We start from the raw sequence: 17,954 nt of genomic DNA, 5'->3' as shown, positions 1-17,954 counted from the left end.
TCAACAGGAGAAGGTTATTTCATTGAGGGCGCAGCCCGAAGTGAAATAACTTTTGAGGGTTGACAATTTTGGATATTCATCGATTCCAAGGGGCCACAATTGTTTTATTCTACCGAACTAACAGTGGATGTGCATTTCGAACACATACTAGTCTATATTTTTAACATAACACACAGAGTAACTTTGAAAATACATGTGTGTTCGATTTTTCCGAATATACAACAAAAGTAGAATCTTTTTGTAAAATATTGATGGCTCTGAAAAGGACCGTTTATAAGAGACATCATCGTCTGCTGCCACTCTCAGCTCTATTTATGTCCAATGCCGTATTTCTTCGTCTCTTGATGGGCTTCCAGTGTAACGTGAACGCTGCCATTTTGTTTATTTACGTTTGTGACGTCATTTGTATGGAAGGTAACTCAAGTACAAATAAACAAACTCAAAAGGTTATTCACCGGCGAATAATAGGGTTATTCACCGCTGGTGTAAATTCCTTAGGGTTATTCGTCCTTCCTTGCAATTGAATGAAAATTAACTGAATTTTTCCATGTCACGTGATTACGTTTTACACAATAGAATTGTTGGAAATATACGTAAGGTATATTAATATTCGATATTTCGTGGAGGTAAGTTTTTATTACATGAGGTACTCGGTGAAAACGACGTACTTACGGTAGGGAAACTGACAATCCTATTCATTTTAAGATGAAAGATAGCTTATATGCCACATGCAGGGTTCGAATTCAGTGTTCGAATGTAATGAGACAACTCTCCATCTAAGTCACAATTTGTAAAAGTTAACAATTATAGGTGAAAGTACAGTCTTTGACATAGAGAATTGGCACACCGAACAGCAAGCTATAAAGGGCCATACAATGACTGGTGTTAAACCATTCGGATAGGAAATACAACGGTCTTTATGTCTTACATGTATCTATATGAAACGAGAAACGAGAAACGCAAAACGCTTATGGATCCATATCAACAAAAACAAAACCCACTGAACAACAGATTCCTGACTGAGGACAGGTGCACATAAATGCAGCGGGTTTGAATATTTTTACCGGCGTCAACTTCACCCTAACCTGAAATAAAAGTATAAAATCCAATTTTAGAAAATTACTCTTTAAACAATCAATTGAAATGGGCTTACCGCAATCAACAAAAATATCAACAAAAACGAGTAAAACATTTACTGAACGACAAATATAAAAAAGAAGATGAGACAACTGTCCACAAGATACCAAAATGACAACCACATTAACAACTATAGGTCACCGTACGGCCTTCAATAATGAGCAAAACCCAAACCGCATAGTCAACTATAATGTCTTCGATATGACAATGTAAAACAATTCAAACGAGAAAACTAACGGCCTTATTTATGTAAAAAAAAATAACCAAGGCGACGAAGCGAATTGAAAATTGAGTAGTGAGAAATGATGCATTTGGAGCAAATACATTTTTTAAACAGTATCGAACATTTTTAACTGTTCTCAAAAGGATATCCGATGGTTTTTCATTATATCATTATATATGTGTTACTGCTACCTAAATTGTATTTATCATCTAATTATAAATGCGTAACATATGATGTATCTGAATTACTTATGCGGCTGATTTCACAACATACATGTAGTTTTAGAAAGGATTGATTTGATATTATCAATCTTACCTATTGCTGTAATATGTTCAATCTATGTAAGGCAGCAACCATTTGATTTTCTGGGGGGGGGGGGGGGGGGGGGGGGGGCTGTGGTTTTTTTTCTGGACAAAAACAATCTATTTTTTTCACGACAAGTCGAAAACAATTTTTTTTTCTTTCAATTTTAGCATTACATATAGTGGCACCTGAGAGTGAAACAAACAATTTTTTTTTCCTCAGAATCAAAAACAAATTATTTTTTTCTCCAAAAACTGGAAACAAACTTTTTTTCCAAAAAAAAACCATAGCCCCCCCCCCCCCCCCCACCCCCCCCCAGAAAATCAAATGGTTGCTGCCTAATACTGCTCAATAAAATTATATGAAAGGGAGACGAAATAAAACGAAGGGTATCATTATAGAGATTTAGTGATAGCATTTGAACATTATTTTAAACCAAACAGGAGTTATAATTCGCGCCATAAATTATTTGTCATGTTAATGATATTTCCCTTTAAATTGTGTATTTTATATTTAAATTTCATTATTAGTATAGACAGTGTATTTTCAATATTTAAATTTTTCACAATAAAGTTACATTTCCTTTAATAATGAATTGAATATCAAGTTACTGCAACTTATTTTATTGATATTACGAGGCTCATATTATATGCGTTCATCCAATATGGGTGAAACTATAATGTGGGTGGTAAGGGGTTATTTTCATGCAACGTGTTTTGGCATTTTTATTTCACGTGCAGCCGTGAAAAAGGTTCTTTATTCACCGTGTTTCGTGAAATCGGCAAAAAGATCAACGTGCAAGACGTTTTTAATTGTTCGTTCATCGTGAAATGGCAATTTTAGTTCACGTTCTTCCGTACAGATACCCCGTTTACGTCCCTCTATAATAGATGGGGTTCAGTGATATTAAAGCAATAAAATGATGATGTTAGGATGGTATAGTTAGGTCATTATATATTTGTACAATTTATCGTATATAAATTTTACATATTATTTTTGAATAATAATTGTAAAAATACATAAATTTAGAAACATTCTAAAACAAATGGGATTTAGTATTAAAACTTCTTCCTAAACTTTATGTAAAATTTAAAAGTATTAGATGCATGGCACCTTAGAAAAGACGTTCGTTTATTAATCTGTAAGAATAGAACAAGAAAATAAAAAAAACATTGTTAACCTCACCTATAGTCCACTATGTATTCTTATTTTATAAGGTGGAATAACCATATACTTTGTAATGATACCATTGAAGATGAGAAACATGTAATTTTAAACGCCATGTCAATTTTATTTAAAACAAAAACAAAAAAATGCCTCATCATTTCAGTAATATCTTAGTTTTAACCATAACCATTTTATTTTCAGTCAACGAAAAATATTATTGTGTATGGCTTGTTGGGCAACATCTGAAGTCTGTAATGAATATGATATATAACCAAACGAATACTTTATGATCCCCCATAAGCGTATGGTCGTGCCATATACGTATACACACATGGCTGTGACCGTTCGCGTATGCTCCAAATACTAATATATGGTCCGAAATATGTATACTCATCATTCCATGTTATTGATTGAACAATATTACAATTAAATCAGTTGTATTCGCGCCATAAATGAATAGTCGTATGTCATTTATATTTAAGAATTGAATGCCTCTTTTTGTAACTTCATTGGGGTGTAAAAGCGTTGACCGAAGTACATTTTGTATGAAGCGCAGAAGCGCTTCATACTAAAAATGTGCGCATGGTCAACGCTTTTACAACCCTATGAAGTTACAAAAAGAAGCATTCAATACTTATAATTACATTTTTTTAGCAATGATCATGAAAACACGAATTTTATTATTGTTTTATTTAATTCACCTGTGCACTTTATTGTGGGACCACGTGTTATCATGAATGAAAAGTTTTATTTAGCAATGCAATTGCCTACGGAATAACACGTGATGTGCAGTTAACCAATCAGAATAAAGTATCATAATGAACCATAAAACTAATGTAATTATTTCTCTTTCAAATGTGTATTAATCATGTGTTAATGATATAAATTTGATTGCAACAATTGTTATGATATTGTAATTATTATGTTTATTTATGTTGGCCTAATTTGTGTTGTATGGCCTGATAGTTGTTTACCAAATAATCTTATAACTGTGCAGTTTAGGAATCACTGGAACAATCACAGAATGATTGGAACTTTCTAGAATGATCCTTATAAAAGATTCGTAATTTAAACTTCTACGTTATTCCAGAAACTTCCGTTGTAACTTTCCAGGATTTTCCACAATGTTCCATTATAGAGTGTTCTAGAATTTTCCATGACAACACTATATATACAGACACTAAAGTTAAATTCCAATAATTAAACTTGGACATAGACATTGATAGACATTAGTATTCACGGCATTTGGATTGACACTTTTATTCTACAAACAACATCATACTGGATTGTGACCTTAGTAGTGAACATAATATTCAGATTGGATTCCGAAAGATTTCCGGATACAGATAAAGATAAAAGAGTGGACTCATATTTTGACAGTTAAGTTATCAGTAATATTTGTAAAATACTTCTTGTAAACTTTTGTATAATAAATATTGTTAAATTTAAGTATTGATTTGTGTCTTTTGTTGGCTACAATTTAAAGGCGATTTCTGGCCGTAACAGAAATTGGGGGCTCGTCCGGGATCTTAAAAATATTTTATTCAAAATTTGTTTAGTATTTGTATTATAACTAGCCAACAAAATTCTACAAAATGGCATTTGATGCTGGTAAATTTTTGAAAACGCCAGACCTGGAGAGTTTTGATAATTTAAAGAAAGAGGAATTAGTGTTGCTTGCTAAAGAACTGAAATTAGTTTTTAAAGTATCTATGAGAAAACAAATTATAAAAAATTTGGTTATAGACAAATTAGTTGACGCAGAAATTTTAGGTGAAGAGGCTCTTGAACTTAAGGTCGAAAATATTGACGCCTTTAAATTAAAACAGCTTGAATTAGAACATGAACTCAAACTAAAAGAACTGGAAATGAATTTGAAGGAGATGGAGAAAAGAAAAGAAGATGAATTTAATTTAAAACAGGCAGAACTGGAAATGAAGGAAAGGTTAGAAATGGAGAAAAAAGAAAAAGAAGATGAATTTAAATTAAAAGAACTTGAAATGAGAGAAAGGCTAGAGATGGAAAAACTGAAAATTGAAATGGTCAAAGAAGAAAGCAACACTAAAGTCCAGTCGAAATCAGATTATTTTGATGCAGCAAAAAATATACGTTTGGTTCCGAAATTTTGTGAAAAAACAGTTGATAAATATTTTCCACAGTTTGAGAAAATTGCTAATAATTTGAAATGGCCAATGCCGTATTGGACTACGATGCTGCAAAGTGTTTTTGAGGGTAAGGCAGCTGAAATATACTCCGCACTTCCATCAGAAAAAAGTTCTGATTATGACACTGTGAAACAGGAAATTTTGAAAGCCTATGAGCTAGTACCAGAAGCATATAGACAGAAATTTAGATCTTATAAAAAGTTTGATTCGCAAACCTATGTGGAATTTGCTCGGGAAAAAGAAGATCTATTTGATAAATGGCTTACTTCAAAGAAAACAAAAAACAATTTTGATCAACTAAGACAATTGATGTTATAAGAAGAGTTTAAACAATGTGTTCATTCAGAATTAAAAACACATTTAGACGACAAAACTGTTGAGTCAATACATGATGCAGCTGTAATTTCAGATAATTATACTCTTTCACATAAAAGAAGTTTCAAGAGTCAAAATGTTAATACTTCCAGTGGAAATTACAAAAATCAAAGCACTGAGCGTACTGATAGTAAGCCTGTTCCACAGAATAAGAGTCAGTCCAGTTATAATATGTCTAGTCCAAAATTTGATACTTTTGAGAAGAAGTCACTGACTTGTGCTTATTGTAAGAAGATTGGTCACCTGATGGCTGATTGTTTTAGACTCCAGAAGAAGAATGAACGAGATAATAAGCCGAAGACCAGTGCTTGTACGACACCTTATATTACCAGTACATTGGAATGTCCTGCGAGTCAGGCTTTTAAGTCCAGTTTTTGTGATTATATGGAGGAATATAAACCCTTTATGTCTGATGGGTTTGTTGCTATTGTTGATGATACCACTCTTCAGCCTATTAAAATTTTACGGGACACTGGAGCTTCTCAGTCTTTATTGTTAGAAGGTGTGTTGCCTTTGTCCGAGAAGACTTCTGTTGGTGCCTCCGTTTTGTTACAAGGTGTAGAGTTGGGTTGTATAGATGTTCCTCTCCATCGTATTTATCTGAAGTCAGATTTAATAACTGGACCAGTTGTTGTAGGTGTTCGTCCTAATCTCCCTGTTGAGGGTGTTACCTTATTGCTAGGAAATGATCTAGCTAGGAACAAAGTGGTTGCTGAACCAATTGTTACCAGTGAACCGGTGGTGGATGTTAAATCACCTGAAGATGATGCTGAATTATATCCAGCTTGTGTTGTTACTAGGGCGATGGGTAGAAAACAACAAGATGAGAATTTGCAAACAGACAAGTTTGATTACATGGACCTTTCTGACACTTTCATAGCTGACATTGAAGGTCCTGGTAACTCAGAAAAGGCAATTATAAAACCACCTAGTGTTAACAAAAATGTTATTATGCCATGGCCAGATGTAAACAGCCATTCATTAGACCGAAAGAATTTATCTGAAGAACAACATAAAGACCCTGAGGTTCTTCAGCTCAGCCAGAGAGCTCAACCACAGGAGGAAGCAGACAAAGTGGCCGAATGCTATTACCATCAGGACGGCATTTTAATGAGGAAGTGGAGGCCTCCTGATGCTACCCCAGAGGAGGAATGGAGAGTGGTGTACCAAGTGGTGGTGCCTAAAGTTTATAGACAAGAAATTATTGGTCTTGCCCATGACACCCCCTTGGCTGGACACTTAGGTATAAGGAAGACTTGCCTTAAGATCTTGCAGCATTTTTACTGGCCTAAACTTAGAAATGATGTTGCAGAATACTGCAAATCATGTCATATATGCCAGGTTGTTGGTAAGCCTAACCAGAAAATACCACCAGCACCACTTCTGCCTATTCCAGCCTTTGACGAACCTTTCAGAAGAGTTCTAATTGACTGCGTTGGACCTTTACCAAAGACCAAAACTGGAAATGCATATTTATTGACAATCATGTGTACATCTACCCGCTTTCCTGAAGCTATTCCGCTCAGAAATATCAAGACACCTACTATCGTCAAAGCTTTGATCAAATTTTTCACATTAGTAGGACTTCCTAAGTCTATACAGTCCGACCAGGGATCAAATTTCATGTCAGGTTTATTCCAACAAGTCGTGTACCAGTTAGGGATTGCTCAGTATAGATCAAGTGCGTACCATCCAGAATCTCAAGGTGCCTTAGAACGTTTTCATCAAACATTGAAGAACATGATTAGAACTTTTTGTCTTCAATTTGACAGAGACTGGGATGATGGAGTTCACTTTCTACTTTTTGCAGTCCGAGAGGCTATTCAAGAATCCCTTGGATTTAGTCCCTTTGAGTTGGTATTTGGCCATACTGTAAGGGGACCGTTAAAATTGATTAAGGAAAAGTGGCTTACTGAACATACTGACTTGAATCTTTTAGACTATGTATCTATATTTAAAGAAAAATTGTATACTGCTTGTCAAATTGCTCAGAAAAACTTAAAAAATGTACAGAACAAGATGAAAATATGGTATGATAAAGATGCCAGGGACAGAGTTTTTGAGCCTGGTGATAAGGTACTTGTATTTCTGCCTGTCCCTGGACATCCTTTACAGGCTAAATATTGTGGTCCTTATACAATAGAGAGTAAAATTAATGATTTGAATTATATTGTAAAAACTCCAGGTCGGCGCAAACAAAATAGAGTGTGTCATATTAATATGTTAAAACCATATTTTGAGCGTACTAATGTACTATGTGATAGTAAACCAGTTGCCACTTTAGGCATGGTTAAATTTGAGAACAATCATGACAAACCAGATGTAATTGAACCAACTTTTAGTTGTAAAACTATGGAAGAGACAGTTAGATTGAAAAATTCAGAAATTTTGTCAAATTTAGATTCAAAACTTGCACATCTGTCTTTTGATCGTAGAGAAGAAATAAAAACTTTGGTATTTTCTTTTAAAAATCTTTTTCCAGATGTGCCAAACAAAACCACTGCTGTTTGTCATGATGTTGATGTAGGAGATGCTTCTCCAATTAAACAACATCCTTACAGGCTCAATCCACTCAAACTTGAAGTTATGAGAAAAGAAATTAAATATATGCTTGACAATGATATTATTGAGCCGAGTAACAGTGAATGGAGCTCTCCTTGTCTCCTTGTGCCAAAACCAGATAAAACTTTTCGTTTCGTGACTGATTTCAGAAAAGTAAATTCAGTCTCAAAATCTGATTCCTATCCGATTCCAAGGATAGACGATTGTATTGACAATATTGGTCAAGCAAAATTTGTGAGCACATTTGATTTATTGAAAGGTTATTGGCAAGTTCCATTGACACAGAGAGCCCGTGAAATATCAGCTTTTGTTACACCAGATGGCTTATTTCAATATACTGTAATGCCATTTGGCATGAAAAGTGCTCCAGCTACATTTCAAAGAATGATCAATAATGTTATAAAAGATTTAGACTGTTGTTATGCTTATATTGATGATCTTATTGTATGTAGTGATAGCTGGGAACAGCATTTAACACATTTATATGATACTTTTGATAGATTGTCAAAATCAAATTTGACTGTTAATCTTGGTAAAAGTGAATTTTGTCAGGCCACTGTTGATTATTTAGGGCATACAGTTGGCCAAGGTCAAGTAAAACCTATTATGGCTAAAGTGGAAGCTATTTCCAAATTCCCACCTCCTACAAATAGAAAACAACTTATGAGATATTTAGGCATGATTGGATTTTACAGAAAATTTTGTTCAAATTTTGCTACTGTTGTTCAACCATTGACTCATCTTTTACGGAAAGATTCTAAATTTATCTGGAGCGGAAATTGTCAAAAAGCTTTTGAAAATAGCAAATCACTTTTAATTAATAGTCCAGTTCTGATTACTCCAGACTTTGAAAAACAATTTAAACTTGCCGTTGATGCAAGCGATGTAGGAATAGGAGCTGTTTTATATCAAGAGACAGATGATAATGTTGAAAAACCTATATCATATTTTTCTAAGAAATTAGATAAACATCAGAAAAATTATTCAACTATTGAAAAAGAGTGTTTTGCAATGTTGTCAGCACTTCAACATTTTGATGTATATTTGAATCCCACTGTATATCCTATTCTTGTTTATACTGATCATAATCCTCTCACCTTCATGCATAAAATGAGAAACAAGAATCAGAGGTTGACTAGGTGGAGTTTATTGTTACAGGAATATGATGTAATTGTAAAACATATTAAGGGTAAAGATAATGTAATAGCTGATGCTTTATCTAGAGTTTATTAAATCACTTTGTATATATTATGTATTTTTGTTCATATTATTCATGATAAGTTTTTGTTACACTAAAACTTCTTTTAAGGGGGGAGGTGTTATGATATTGTAATTATTATGTTTATTTATGTTGGCCTAATTTGTGTTGTATGGCCTGATAGTTGTTTACCAAATAATCTTATAACTGTGCAGTTTAGGAATCACTGGAACAATCACAGAATGATTGGAACTTTCTAGAATGATCCTTATAAAAGATGCGTAATTCAAACTTCTACGTTATTCCAGAAACTTCCGTTGTAACTTTCCAGGATTTTCCACAATGTTCCATTATAGAGTGTTCTAGAATTTTCCATGATAACACTATATATACAGACACTAAAGTTAAATTCCAATAATTAAACTTGGACATAGACATTGATAGACATTAGTATTCACGGCATTTGGATTGACACTTTTATTCTACAAACAACATCATACTGGATTGTGACCTTAGTAGTGAACATAATATTCAGATTGGATTCCGAAAGATTTCCGGATACAGATAAAGATAAAAGAGTGGACTCATATTTTGACAGTTAAGTTATCAGTAATATTTGTAAAATACTTCTTGTAAACTTTTGTATAATAAATATTGTTAAATTTTAGTATTGATTTGTGTCTTTTGTTGGCTACAATTTAAAGGCGATTTCTGGCCGTAACACAATATACATTGTATTTTCAATAGTTATTTCCACACATAAATTTCTTTAAAACGTTCTGGTCCATCTGACTTAAATAATAACAATAATGCTGTTTTTTTTCATTGCATTTTGTCAAATTGTTCTTAATTGCTGTGTCACTCTGGTCTCTTGGTGAGAGTTGTCTCAATTGGCAATCATACCGCATCTTCTTTTTATATTTGACAATTTGAAAAAAGTTTTTGTTTAACAATTTTGTTTTTAAAATCAAGAAATAAAAACATCGTTAACCGCACCTATAGTCGTCTATGGATTCTTATTTTATAAGGTGGATTTACCATGTCAATGAGTAAAGATGTAAACAAAATCCAGATCTCATTTAGCGTGTTCATTTACGTAATGCATAACTTTTAACCAATCATTTGTTTTTAATCAGTCATAGACAACTTTTATTGCGTTGTTGCGCAACATCCGGGTCTGTTGATTGTTGGTGTTTTAACGCCACTTTTAAACGCCACTTATAGCTGGGGAAAACAATCGAACTTCAATAGGAAAACTGATAATCCTAGTCAATAAAGATTGGAGTTTAAGTGCGCTCGCACGAGCGGGGTTCGAACTCACAACCTCAGTGTTGACTGGCTAGCAGAACTACAAAGACCACTTGACAATCGAGTCCACCTCTGGTGTCTGTTATAAAAATGATTATGTGAAGTTGTTAATGAGCTTCTGTAAAAAATAATCGTGAACTTTAATTTCTTCTACTATTCTGAATTTATGATTGCTATTTCAACTTGCTGAGGACTGCTTTTCAATAAAACCAACTCCAACTGACCAGCACCACAACCACTATTTACTAATTTTGAGACAGCTGCCTGTTGTTTCACCCAATGATCATTTAGTAGCTGTTTCCTGAATTGGCACTAAATATTTCAAAAAATACATGGTGGGTTGAACCTGGTTGTTAGACTAGCCAAACTTCCTGCTTGTCCGGACAACACAAACGAAGTATAACTTCGCGTCACAGGAATGTTTCAGTCAGGTCGTTAAAAACCACCAAGATAGATACAATGAATGTGAAGTGTTTTTATGAAGTTAATTTTTTAAAAATGAAATAGATTTGTTTTATTTACTTTAGACACATCCAAGAATAGAACACTGAGGTTGAGATTGTCATGGTGTTATTTCATGTACTTTTCTAACCATGACAACAATATCATTTGTTTTTACTAACCATGTCGGATTTGCTCTTTAATTAAACCTGTATATAATCTAAAAGAAACCTTTGTGCATATATGTGACCAGCCACGACATATCCAGACTTATGGAGGTAAAACGTCATTGTGAGAAAAACACCGTTAACTATATGTGATTAGCCACTTCCAGGCTTAGGAGGGTACATTGTGTAAAATTTGCTTTTTGTATATTTATCTAGAATATTCCGAAACAAAACTCTCTGTCATGTCATTATGACATATTCGTTGTAATAGCAATGAAACGAGTCATTTCGAATATCGGTATGAAAATGAGACTGTACTATGACGGCTTTTAGTTATTGAAGGCACTAATTTATAAAATACAAAATTATTGTATTTATTTGCTCTTAGTAATGTGCATTAGCGTATTTGAATAAAATTTCAAAGACTTAAATTTACTACAATACAAACAATTCTTAGCTCTATTTTAGAACATGTAATTTAAACTTGTTGAAATGAAGTTAGTTTAAAATTTGTCAAAGTAAGCTTTAATAATTCCTTTTTTTTTTAAATTCGTCTTTTAATTTAGATTTATCATGCATTTGATACGGTGCATTTATTATGGATATATTTCAGACTCCACAAATGAAAGAAAATTTATAAAGCAGAGCATTTTTTTTTTGTAGCTGTATTTTAGAACATGTAATCTAATGTTATTAAACTTGTTGAAATGAAGTTAGTTTAAAATTTGTCAAAGTAAGCTTTAAGAATTTCTTTTTTTAATTTATATTTATTATGCATGTCTCTATAATTAGTATGCGACGCGTAACAGTTTATAAGTAGGTGTTCTCTTATATGCATTTTATACGGTGCATTTGTTAGGAATATATTTAAGATTTCATTTAAGAAAGGAAATCTATAGAGCAGAAATTTGATTTTATTTTGTATCAATTTAAAATGTAGATTCAAATATTTTTCACTTCAAACGATAAAGTAAAACTTCTTCAAAACTTAAATATGATGTATAGTTCTTCTTCACAAATACGTAGTTCATTGAATCTCGATATTTATCATGTTTATAATTTTGTAACAATGACGTTCTACCTCATACGCCTGCAAATATCATGGCGGGTCACATATATGTAATAGCTTTACACTTAAAATAATAGAAACCATTATTTACTTATTTTGAGACAGCTACCGGTTATTTCACCCAATGAGCATTCAGAAGCTGTTTTTACACTACACTTAAGAAATGTTTTTCAGATACTATCCTAAAAAATAAAGGACTGGGCTAAACATATTTAGAGTATTGAATGATTGGAAATTGTACAGGGTTGAGCATATTTTCACCTCCTTTACATATACCATTGACAATGTCGATGATTTAATGTTATTTTTTGTTTTACAACCTTCATATAACAGACATTCATCATAAATTTAATCATACGTAGTAAATAGTTATCAAAGGTACCAGGATTATAATTAAGTCCGCCAGACGCGCGTTTAGTCTACATAAGACTCATCAGTGACGCTCATATCAAAATATTATAAAGCCAAACAAATACAAAGTTGAAGAGCATTGGGAATCCAAAATTCCAAAAAGTTGTGCCAAATACGGCTAAGGTTATCTATTCCTGGCATAAGAAAATCCTTAGTTTTTCGAAAAATTCAAAGTTTTGTAAACAGAAAATTTATAAACATGACCACATTATTGATATTCATGTCAACACCGAAGTGTTGACTACTGGTAAAGTAGGCAAGCCATTTATTATTGTACACTTTTGTTTATAAATCAAACTTATTGCTGAAATAAAAGATGTTCACTACACTTTTTTTCAATGTGGATTATTTTGATAACCTTTATCCTTGAATTGTTCCTCGCTTGTTACTAAAATATATAGTATATAGTTAAGTCATGTTTTCATTATATCGCCTGCGAACCAACCCTAACGTCACATTCCAATTCATATTCGGAAGAGAATATTTACATGAAAGTTCTTAAAAAGGTAATTTTTTGTAATTTGTTTAAACAAAAATTAAAATTTGCAGAACTTGCATAACTCAAGTTTTGCTTCGATATAATAATCTCCATATTTTTTTGAAGGACAGTGTAGCTTGTTTTTCATCGTTCATCTATTTTTTTTTCTTTTACAGAAAGATAGTTTTAAAAAAGTGTGCTGCTGAATGACTCTACAAATAATACGTCCAGTATATTATTGTGTACAATGAAAACTTTAGTAAGTATCTAATAGCCTGAGACTTTTGCTAAATCTGCGTTTATCTTATAATTATATATCTGTTTTGACTAAAGGCGATTTTCGCCTCAGTAGTTTATACATAAAAACCTGTATATTATTGAATAAAAAACTAAGTCGAGTAAAAATTATTGACTATAAACAAATCCAAAAGAGACAAAAAGGACAAAAATGTAAACAACAATGTTCTGAAGATTGTACTAAGTATCTATTTTAATACAAAATAAAGGCAAAAATAGAATACCGCTGTTCAATAGTCATAAATTGAAACAATTACAGGTAAAAAAACAGACTGAGAGAAACACATCAACTATAAGATAAAACAAAACGGAACAACACAATTATTGAACTGAATTGAATTGACATACTGTATTCCTGACTTGGTACAGTACATTTTTAGAAAAAAAACTGAGGATTGAATCTTGTGTTATAGCTAGACGAACGTCCCGCTGATAAGGCAATGTTGAAACTACCTCTAAAAGAGCATCATCACAAGACAGTAATCGTAATAATTATTGCGATTGGTGGTATTCACATTAACTGATATCGCTCATTTCATATGGGGCCTTGGTGGCCAAGTGGTCTCAGTAGTTCTACTACTGTAATCACTAGCCAGTCAACAATGAGGTTTTGAGTTCGAACCCCCGCTTGTGCGTGTGTACTAGATGAACTATGATTGTCAGTTTTCCTATCGAAGGTTGGTGGTATTCTGGCACTCCGGATTTCTCCACAAATAAAAATTGACCGTCAAGAAAATGGCTCAAAAGTGGAACTTAAAAGTGGAGTTAAAGCACAATCAATCATTCAATCAATCTTTATTCATTTAATCCATACATATATAAGCTTTGAAATTATCATATGATTGTCGGTGTCATGCATACAATCAAATTCTAAGAACAATTCTATCAAACCACATTATTAACATGGTTAGATAAATACTACCTATATGTTTCATTTATTCTATTCAGAGAAATTTCAACAATCCACAATTGAAAGGAATTTGTACAAGTTTAATATTGTGTAGCATACTTTTATGGACAATAAATCAGATATTGCAATTAGTAGGATCACATGATACACGATTAACTGATACGTCAGTAGAAACAACATCCGAAGAATTACGTAGAAAACAAGACCCACAAGGAAGTATTATTCCAGATCATTTAACTTTTGTTGACAATAGATGGAAATTATCTAATCTTTGTAAACCATACAAAACGTTCTCAAATGACAGTAAATTCCCTTTGATTCGTTATACCTCAAATGCTGGGAGTGTGAAAATATTTACGCATTCTTTAGGCGACGGAATATCGTCTATTATCAGTAGAGCGGGTGCTTTTGAAGTGAAGACAATAAACAGAGTATTATATGAGCTACAAAAAGATAAAAATATTAATTTAATTGACATTGGAACAAATGTTGGACAACACTGTATAGCAGCAGCATTAATTGGTAGGGACGTGATAGCCATGGATGCTGCAAAATCTAATATCGAACACGTATGTGCATCTGCAAATTATCTTAATCTTGGTTCGCGAATAACTTTGATTCACAACATTTTGTCCGACTCGAATGGAAAACGAAAGTTCCAATACAGTGCCAGTAAGTCGGATTACGGTTCAATACATGTAGATTCGGATGGAATTTGGGAGAAAATGAAAAAGCAATACAACACATATTTCAGTCTTAAAACAGTAGAAGAAACTTCAGCCACTTTAGATGACCTTTTTCTCATTCCACAGATTCATAAGTTTAAAAAAGTTTTCATAAAAATTGATGTTGAGGGTCACGAACACAGGGTACTTCTGGGTGCTAAAGAATTCTTTAAAAGACTAGAAGTGCAAGGTATAGTTATGGAGTGGGCGTGGCATGTAAAGCGGCAGTCATCAGAAATAATAAAAACCTTAATGGCTGAATGGAAATTCAAACCCTATAAATTTTTTTCCACAACAGAAAGCGATCTTAGTTCAGTACATTCTGACAAATGGCCACAAGATGTTCTATGGCTTCCAATTTAGTTACCTAAAAGCAACTTTAAAATGGGGGTATGATATTTTTGAACAAATAATCTGATTTTGAAATTCCCACAGGCACATGTTTGCTCCTTAAGTTATATAGTTACCAAGTCAAAGCTTACAAAAATACAAATACTACGTTTGTTACATTTATAGAACATGAGTTCTAAACAAAAAAGATAACGAGAACAATGCAAAAATGAGATAACCAATTCATTAGTCGAACAGACAAAAATTACTGAAGTCAAACTAAAAGAAAAAAAGGTTCTGCAAATGATACAGAGAAACATAGATTATATAGCAAAAAATTATTATCCCAACAATAATCAAAATGAGTAAGAAAGGTCAGTTTGTCCTACTTTATTAGTTAAACTTTACTGTATCTAATATAAAATCCGATTTATCGTCTAAAGTGTTTTTGTTTTATGTTCTTTGTTTTCGATTGTGTTTACTGTTTTGTCTCAGATGATATTATATTACAGATATTTTATATTTATTTATTGTCTTCTATTTATTTGTAATATATTTTAAGATAATAAATCAACAATTCCATTTATATGTTTTAAGTTTAAAGCAAACAAATATATGCACAGGATTTCTTTTAGATGCACAGTTTTGATTTAGAAGAACAACCAACATGGTTAATAAATACAAATAATAACACTATTCCAAACTCCATTTTGATATTGTCATGGTTCGAAAATACATGAAATAACACCATGACAATTTAAATTAAAATTTTTCTAGTCCTGTATTTGTATAAGATAAAAAAAATCTTTAAAATGACCTGTGTTAATATAAAAGTGAAAAAAAAAATAAAAACATCAAATTCTTGGGGCGTTGGTATCTATTTGGGTGGTTGTTCACGACCTTGACTGGTTGATACATTCCTGTGACGCGAGACTTTTGGTGTACTGACATACTGTCGTAAATTATAATGCAATTTTAGTCATTGGCTAAAAGTAACTGTCAAATCCACGATTGACTTGGCGAAAATAAGGAGTAGCCGCCATTTTGAATTTATTGGATCAACAAATGTTCGCTAACTAAAATATTTTCAAAAATGAAACAGCACCTACCTCGAATTCGCCGTTTGTACGTTTACATTTGTATGACGTCACATTAGAATCAGAATAACAGTACTATAGTTGAAGAGTTGCAAACGTCAATTTTGATTTGACGGTCGCAAATTTCCGCTACGCGTTGCCAGTAAAACTGCTTTTGCGACCGTCAAATCGACAATTGACGGTGGCAACTTTTGAACTGTTACTGTATGTTATCCCTTAATTCAAAGAAGTTGTCCATTGTTATTCTGCGGTTTACATGACTTTTTGTTGTCATATACTATTATATTATCTGTTTATGTTATTCTTTGTCCTGTGTGTTCTTGTGTTTATTTGTACTGTACGTATTCATGTTACATAATGTTGTCCTTTCATCATTGCCATATACGTAGAAAGTTTGCTTAGTCATACAACCAGGTTCAGCCTACAATTTATTTCTAAAAATGTGTAGTACGAAGTCAGGAATATGGCGGTTGTTATCAAATAGTCTGTTTCTATGTTGACGTTTGTTTTTGTAGCATTTCAATAGTTCTGTTGATCCGTTGTTTTCCTTTTATATTTGATGTGTTTCACCCGTTTTTGTTTGTAACTCGGATCTGTGTTCTTGTTTAATCGATGTATGACCATTAAACATGTTGAACAATGCTATAGTAATGCTGCTTTTATCTATAACCGGTAATTTGGGAATATAAAAAAGTTCTAGTACATACCCGTAAAATCAAGGTTACGTGACTGAAATAAAGTACCAATGCCTTATTTTAAGTCTCAATTTTTAGTATTCGCATTGCAATCTGATATAGTCATGTTGATTTTAAGGTGCACCGGTTTATCTGCCTTCAATGTTTGATATACAGTCCTGCGTTTTTTAGTTATTTATTTTTGATATTTTTGTTTTGTTTATAAGTGTTTCATTTCCTCTTAGGATGACCAAATCAAGCGAAAATATTTTCATATTTTTTTTGACATAATATTGATTGTTTTTGGGGAAGGCCAACCATACCGTTATACCTGTCACGACAAAACTGATAAACTTGGAAGTAAAATTGATCACATCAAATCTGTACCGATAAAACGTGTTAATAAATAAACTCATCATAGATACCAGGATTACATGTTGCGTTAACGTCAGACGCGTGTTTCGTCTCCAAAAGACTCATCAGTGACGCTCGGATCTAAAACAGTAAAACAATCCAAATAAAGTACGAAGTTGAAGAGCATTGAGGATAAAAATTCCTAAAAGTTTTGCCAAAATAGTAAAATCACAAACATACTGAACTTAGAGGAAAATCTGATCAGAAAGTCCATAATCACATGACAAAATCAAATAACAAAACACATCTAAAATGAATGGACAAGAACTGTCAAATTCCTCACTTTGTACAAGCATTTTCAAATGTAGAAAATGGTAGATTTAACCTGGAATTATAGCGCTAAACATCTTATTTTGATAACAGTCTCATCAAATGCAGCTCAGGTAATCTATGAAAAGCCTTAGTATTTCAGAAATTCAAAAGTTTTGTAAACAGTTAATTTATAAATATAAAAAAGAAGATGTGGTATGATTACCAATGAGACAACTGTCAAAAAATCCAAA

At 32.6% G+C, this 17,954-nt stretch overlaps 1 long non-coding RNA gene across 1 annotated transcript; it reads left to right on the top strand.

Moving 5' to 3' along the window:
- Positions 1-495: 495 nt before the first annotated feature.
- Positions 496-15,842, top strand: LOC143056347 (uncharacterized). The gene is made up of 3 exons (XR_012972304.1): positions 496-626; positions 13,181-13,263; positions 14,250-15,842. It is a non-coding gene; the product is annotated as an uncharacterized LOC143056347 (long non-coding RNA).
- The last annotated feature ends 2,112 nt before the right edge of the window (positions 15,843-17,954 follow it).

This window comes from Mytilus galloprovincialis, chromosome 13, assembly GCF_965363235.1.
Source record: "Mytilus galloprovincialis chromosome 13, xbMytGall1.hap1.1, whole genome shotgun sequence".
In the NCBI taxonomy this organism is placed as follows: domain Eukaryota; kingdom Metazoa; phylum Mollusca; class Bivalvia; order Mytilida; family Mytilidae; genus Mytilus; species Mytilus galloprovincialis.
The sequence above is the reverse complement of the archived record's forward strand: the minus strand, read 5'-3'. Positions and strand labels throughout refer to the sequence as shown.